Source organism: Myotis brandtii, unplaced genomic scaffold, assembly GCF_000412655.1.
Source record: "Myotis brandtii unplaced genomic scaffold, ASM41265v1 scaffold776, whole genome shotgun sequence".
NCBI classification, from domain to species: Eukaryota; Metazoa; Chordata; class Mammalia; order Chiroptera; family Vespertilionidae; genus Myotis; species Myotis brandtii.
Window position 1 is genome coordinate 137,355 of NW_005371110.1, and position 6,720 is coordinate 144,074.

Consider the following 6,720-nt stretch of genomic DNA (forward strand, 5'->3'; position numbering starts at 1 on the left):
GGTTAATATATATTTTTTATTTTTACCAAATAAAAAACTTCCTGGAACTTACCCACTCCTGGCATTTGTGAGATCAAGAGTACAAATAAGCCCTAGCTGGTTTGGCTCAGTGGATAGAGCGTCGGCCTGAGGACTGAAGGGTCCTAGGTTTGATTCTGGTCAAGGGCACATGCCTAGGTTGCAGGCTCCATCCCCAGTGGGAGGTGTGTAGGAGGCAGCCGCTCAATGATTGTCTCTCATCATTTGATGTTCTATCTTTCTCTGTCCCTCTTCCTTCCTCTCTGAAATCAATAAAAGTATATATTTTTTAAAAAGAGTCCAAATAAAAGCCCACAGCCCCTCTCAGCTCCATTTACCACCCAAAGGGGTCTTATATAAATATATTTGGACAAACTAAGCCACATAGCTATTTTGGCAGAATTAGAAATCAGGTTCCTGTCTGAATGCCTTTACTAAATTCACGCTGCTTATTATTGTCACTCAGACTTTCTAACTTGACTATGTAACCAGGAATATATATGCTTTCCTTTTTACAAAACAGAAGTCCCTAGTGGTATTATTTTTAAATTAAATTTTATAGGGGTGACATTGGTCAACATGAACATATAAGTTTCATGTATGGATTTTTAAGTTACAAAATCCAGTGGGAGTGCACTGACCACCAGAGGGCAGCTCCTGCATTGAGCAACTGCCCCCTGGTGGTCAGTCTGTGTCATAGTGACCAGTCATTCCCAGTCATTCTGCTGTTAGGGTTAATTTGCATATTACCCTTTTATTATATAGGATTAGCTGTTAAACAATTAATCAACTTGTCCATCAACTACTATATAGCCTTTCTTCTTAGTCTTACCAAGAAGATCATTCTGGGGTAGCCAGTCATAGAGCTGAGTATTGGCTCCTAATGTGGCTGGTTTCTTTCCTGTGTATCTCCATAAAACCTGTGGAAGACAGTGAACGTATTTCACAAGTAATACCACAGGATAATGATGTTTTAAGGTTGTAGAGTTTGTATACATCATGCATCTAATCTACTTTAGGTGATAGTTGAGAAGGGAGTATAGAGGTGTACTTTATAAACACAAAGAAATAGTAGGGTTGTTTATAACAACCTTTTAAAAGAGTTTGTGGTAATTGCCTGTTATCATTTTGTCTATTATCACTAAGAACTTCCAGGAGTGACATTGTAAGTGAAGAGTTAGAAAATAATGCCATGATAGCCTAATGAATCAGAGTTTGGCAGTTAAAATTTTTATGGCCCAGGTCCTCAATATAAATTTTTGTCACTGGCAATCCTAGCTTTATCTTCATATTAGTGTTTCTTATGAATTTTATTGCTTTATATTTTGCCTGCTTATTTTTGGATGACTGGTTATCATCTCATCCTCCATTTATTTCTAACGTATTTTTTTCTCCCACAACTTTTTTTTTTTTAAGTAAAAATAAGGTAGTGCTTTTGCTTATATTCCAAAGTTCGGTGAAATATATTGTTTGGTTTCATTTCTGCAATTATCATATTTGCATTTATATATAATTTTATAAAATTTTATGGAATTTAACCAAATATACAAATAAAAACAGCTGTTGGATGTTTTATAAATAGCAATATATAAAGAGCTGTAATCTAGGATGGTGGTGATAACATTAAAATGAATTGAATATCATAAATTAGGACATGCAAAGGGCTAGACTATATTAACATTTCTATGGCCTTTTAATTCTAGAAAATGTTAATTAAAATGCTAAATGAATCTAGGCTTCTACTTCTGTGCTTAACTATGATGAATCAAGTCCTAATACAAACAAAGACATGGAGGATATTCTTATGCAGCTTTCATATCTATGTTTGCCATTTCATTTCTCCTTTTTCCTGGTCTTGGAGTAAATGCACTTCAGAACTATTTTGGGAGTCGTTAGAGCAGGCCTTAAGATTTCATGAAAAATGGAGCTTAATGTTTTCATCTCTATTTCATTGAAAACCAATGATTGTAACAACAAAGCTCAGCAAGCAAGGTGCAAATATGCCTACACTCACTATTGTGATGTTTTACAAATTTTTACTTAATATTGGTATCTGATATGTTAAGTGTAAAATGAGATTCAACTTTCAGTGAGAAAGACACCAGCCCAGCAGGATTAGGTTGTACTAACCTTCTGTGGAATCTGGGCAAGGGCTGAGGCAATAAGATTGCCCTTTTCTTCTGTGAGATGTTGGATGACTGAACCCAGAGAAAACACCACAATACCATCTTTCCTGAGCTCTGGACAAATTCTTCTATTTCCTGTAGAGAAAAAAAACTTTGTATTACAGATATACAGTATGTTAAGGAATAAAATAAAGTTCTCTTATACTTCTAAAATAAAGATTCAAGGGAATTGTCAGAGGCCTGGCTAGATTTTTTAAAAATCATTGACACTTAGAACCACCTACTTTCTTTAGGAGGAAATATATAATGCAATATACAGATAATGTATTATAGATTTGTACACTTGAAACTTATATAAATTTATTTACCAATGTCACCCCAATAAAGTTACAGTTTACATCTAATATATCATTACTGTGTTGATCTGCTTACGGCTTCATTGATAATTTTCTCATGTTCAAGTCTTCCTTTATTAATATACCTAAGCAGATATTTGTTAGAATTGTGGTATCTATAATTCCATCTAATAAAAGACAAAGATGCTAATTGACTGTACCTTCGCTACTCCCATCAGCTAATCAGTGCGATATGCAACTTAACCGCCAACAAAGATGGCAGCTAATTTGCATACTGCAGGCAGGGTGAGCCAGTGTGAGCTGCCAGCTGGGACCCCCGTGTGCCACCTAAGCCCCGCCATCAGCCGGGACCCCTGTGTGTGGCCCTGGGCTGCAGGGCTTGGCGGCGCGATTGGCCTGAGTAAACCCTATTCTTGCAGGAATCTTCCTGCAATGGGCCTCTAGTAATCTATAATAATAAAAGGGTAATATGCTAATTAGACCAGACTTCCTTCTGGATGTCATTCTTGACTTCCTTCCAGACGAAGCCGGGGCCGGAGCGAATCCTGGGTCCCCAGTGACTGCCAGCGGCTGCAGCAAAGCCAGCCCAGATTCCAGTTGCCAGAGGAAGCTGGTGCCAACAGCCAGGGGAAGGAAGGCCTACTCTTTCATGGGTTTCGTGCATTGGGCCTCCAGTTTAGTAATAGTAATGTATTGGAAAAAGAGATATAATATATTTAAACAGCTCTATAATCATAAATTCCTTTTAGGAGATAGTGATTGCCTGTCTTTCTGATGTATAAAACTCCCAACTCAGTGGACATTAGCCACATGTTCTTAATTTCAGCCTTAGCACAGAGTTGATACCTAGCTACTTCTGCAAATTAAACTGCCTCACCATTTAGAGTTGTGCAAGTTGGCCATGGGAAACTCTGGGTTTGGACCCAGTCAGATCATCCTATCTAATAAAGAGGGAATATACAAATTGACCATCATACCGTAACAGTCAAGATGGCTGCGCCCACAGCAGAGGCAGGTATTCCGTAACACAAGATGGCTGCGCCCACAGTGGAGGTTGAATTCCCATAACAAGCCCTAATGAGCAATCAGCAGGGATCTGAGGTTGCGTGGTGCTGGGCTGAGGCAGGGGACCTGAGGCTGCGCCCCCCCTCTTACCTGGTGGGACTTGACAGGGGACCTCAGGCCACACCCCCCGCCCTGGCACCAGGCTGTGGGACATCAGGCCACGTCCCCCACCTGGTGGAGCTTGACAGGGGACCTCAGGCTGAACCCCCACCTGGCAGGGCTTGATGGGGGAACTCAGGCTGCACTCCCCACCCAACTCTGGGCCAGAGGACCTGAGGCAGCGTCCCCTACCTGGTGGGGCTTCACGGAGACCTCAGGCCACACCTGGGCCAGGGACCTCAAGACGCACCCCTTGGCCCAGTGGAGCTTGACAGGGGATCTTAGGCTGGGCTCCCCACATGGCAGGGCTTGACGAGGGACCTCAGGCCATGTCCCCCGCCTGTGGGGCTTGACTGGAGACCTCAGGCTGCGCCCCCTGCCCTGGACCAGGGGACCTCAGGCCACGCCCCCACCCCAGTGCCAGGCCTGGGGACCTGAGGCAGCACCCCCTTCCTGGCAGGACTTGACGGGGACCTCAGGCCATGCCCCCTGCCCTGGCACCAGGCAAGGCAACCTAAGGCCATGCCCCTCACCCAGCAGGATTTGACAGGGTTGGGGCAGGCCGGGTCTGGGTCTCGCCCAATTTTGAGGCATACGTGAGTGGGCAGGGACTTTCTTCTGGTTCCTGTGGTGCGCCCCAGACTCTGACAGGAGGAAGATTTTCACATACATTTTACTAATTTTATTTCATCTCTGACACTTCCATTATAGAGAAAGGGCACATAGCAATATTAAAATATTTCCTCTAGAGAGAGACCAAGATGGCGGCATAGGTAAACACCGCAGACTGCTGCCGCAAACAACCACTTCAAAAATACAACTAAAAGACGGAACGGACATCACCCAGAACCACAGGAAGGCTGGCTGAGGAGAGACTCTTCAACTAGAAGGAAAAATAACAGCACACCGAGGCTCAGAGGAGGCGCAGTGTGGAAAATACTCAGGTGCGGAGGTGCGCGCGCAAAGCGGGCTGGTGGCTGAGAGCGCGGTTGTCGTTTTCGGTCAGGGGGGAGTCTCAGACTCTGAGCTCCAGATACGGGCGAATCGCTGGGGACTCGGACCCAAACGGGAGAAGCGGGAGTGTCTGGCATCAGTTGGAAGGCAGCTTTCCCTCCGAGGTTTGCAGCGGTTCCGGGGGTTCTGAGAAGCAGAGCCTCTGGGAACAGGACTGAGGGCACCATAACGGCTCCCTCCGCCCGCCCTGTTGAGCCCGCCCCGCCCAAGCCCTGCGCAGAGCCATTTGCCGGATAGCCTCAGGCAAAGGCTAGATTAGCACCTCCCCAGAGGACAGAAGTTTTCCGCGGCAGACACAGCTGATTCACACAGCCAGTCGGCCTGGTGGTCAAATCCCTCTAGTATTAACTACAACAATCAAGGCTCAACTAGAACAAGACTGCGCACAAAGACCACTAGGGGGTGCACCAAGAAAGCATAAAAAATGCGGAGACAAAAAAACATGACAGAAATGGAGGATATAGAGCTAAAAATCGCAATTTTGAGGGCTTGCAAAAATGTGCTAGAAGCTGTCAATAAACTTGAGGAGAGAGTCACGAAAACTAATGAGACCCTCGATGCTATGATAAAGAACCAACTAGAAATTAAGCATACACGGACTGAAATAAAGAATATTATACAGACACCCAATAGCAGACCAGAGGAGCGCAAGAATCAAGTCAAAGATTTGAAATGCGAAGAAGCAAAAAACACCCAACCGGAAAAGCAAAATGAAAAAAGAATCCGAAAATACGAAGATAGTGTAAGGAGCCTCTGGGACAGCTTCAAGCGTACCAACATCAGAATAATAGGGGTGCCAGAAGATGAGAGACAGCAAGATATTGAAAACCTATTTGAAGAAATAATGGCAGAAAACTTCCCCCACCTGGTGAAAGAAATGGACTTACAGGTCCAAGAAGCGCAGAGAACCCCAAACAAAAGGAATCCAAAGAGGACCACACCAAGACACATCATAATTAAAATGCCAAGAGCAAAAGACAAAGAGAGAATCTTAAAAGCAGCAAGAGAAAGAGACTCAATTACCTACAAGGGAATACCCATACGACTGTCAGCTGATTTCTCAACAGAAACTTTGCAGGCCAGAAGGGAATGGCAAGAAATATTCAAAGTGATGAATACCAAGAACCTACAACCAAGATTACTTTATCCAGCAAAGCTATCATTCAGAATTGAAGGTCAGATAAAGAGCTTCACAGATAAGGAAAAGCTAAAGGAGTTCATCACCACTAAACCAGTATTATACGAAATGCTGAAAGGTATCCTTTAAGAGGAGGAAGAAGAAAAAGGTAAAGATACAAATTGTGAACAACAAACATGCATCTATCAACAAGTGAATCTAAGAATCAAGTGAATAAATAATCTGATGTACAGAATGAACTGGTGATTATAATGAATCAGGGACATAGAAAGGGAATGGACTGACTATTCTTGGGGGGGAAAGGGGAATGGGAGATGCGGGAAGAAACTGGACAAAAATCGTGCACCTATGGATGAGGACAGTGGGTGGGGAGTGAGGGCGGAGGGTGGGGCGGGAACTGGGAGGAGGGGAGTCAGGGGGGGGAAAAAAAGAGGAAAAAATATTTCCTCTAATTAATTTCCTTTTAATGTGCATGAAATTCGTGCACCGGGTCACTAGTATTCTATGAGAACGATATCCTCTAGACATGCATCATGTATTCCTTGTGAAATCTTTTGTGGCAACTCTGGAGTCACATATTCCCCAATTAAAGGCTGTTAAATGACCAGAAAAGAGATGATGTCAAAGTTTACTATGTCAGCTTCATTAATATTAGGAGGACATATTTGACACCACAAAAATTATTTTGTTATTATTTTGATTCACCTTCCCAAACACATGGAGTTTGAATAAGATGTATGTATTGCCCTGACCGGTTTGGCTCAGTGGATACAGCGTCAGCCTGCGGACTCAAGGATCGCAGGTTCGATTCCAGTCAAGGGTATGTACCTTGGTTGCGGGCACATACCCCGTGGGGAGTGTGCAGGAGGCAGCTGATCGATGTTTCTCTCTCATCGATGTTTCT

General features: G+C 43.6%; 1 pseudogene; it reads right to left on the reverse strand.

The window, feature by feature from the left end:
- Positions 1–800: 800 nt before the first annotated feature.
- LOC102250800 overlaps positions 801–6,720 on the reverse strand; it is a 10,436-nt pseudogene continuing 4,516 nt past the window's right edge.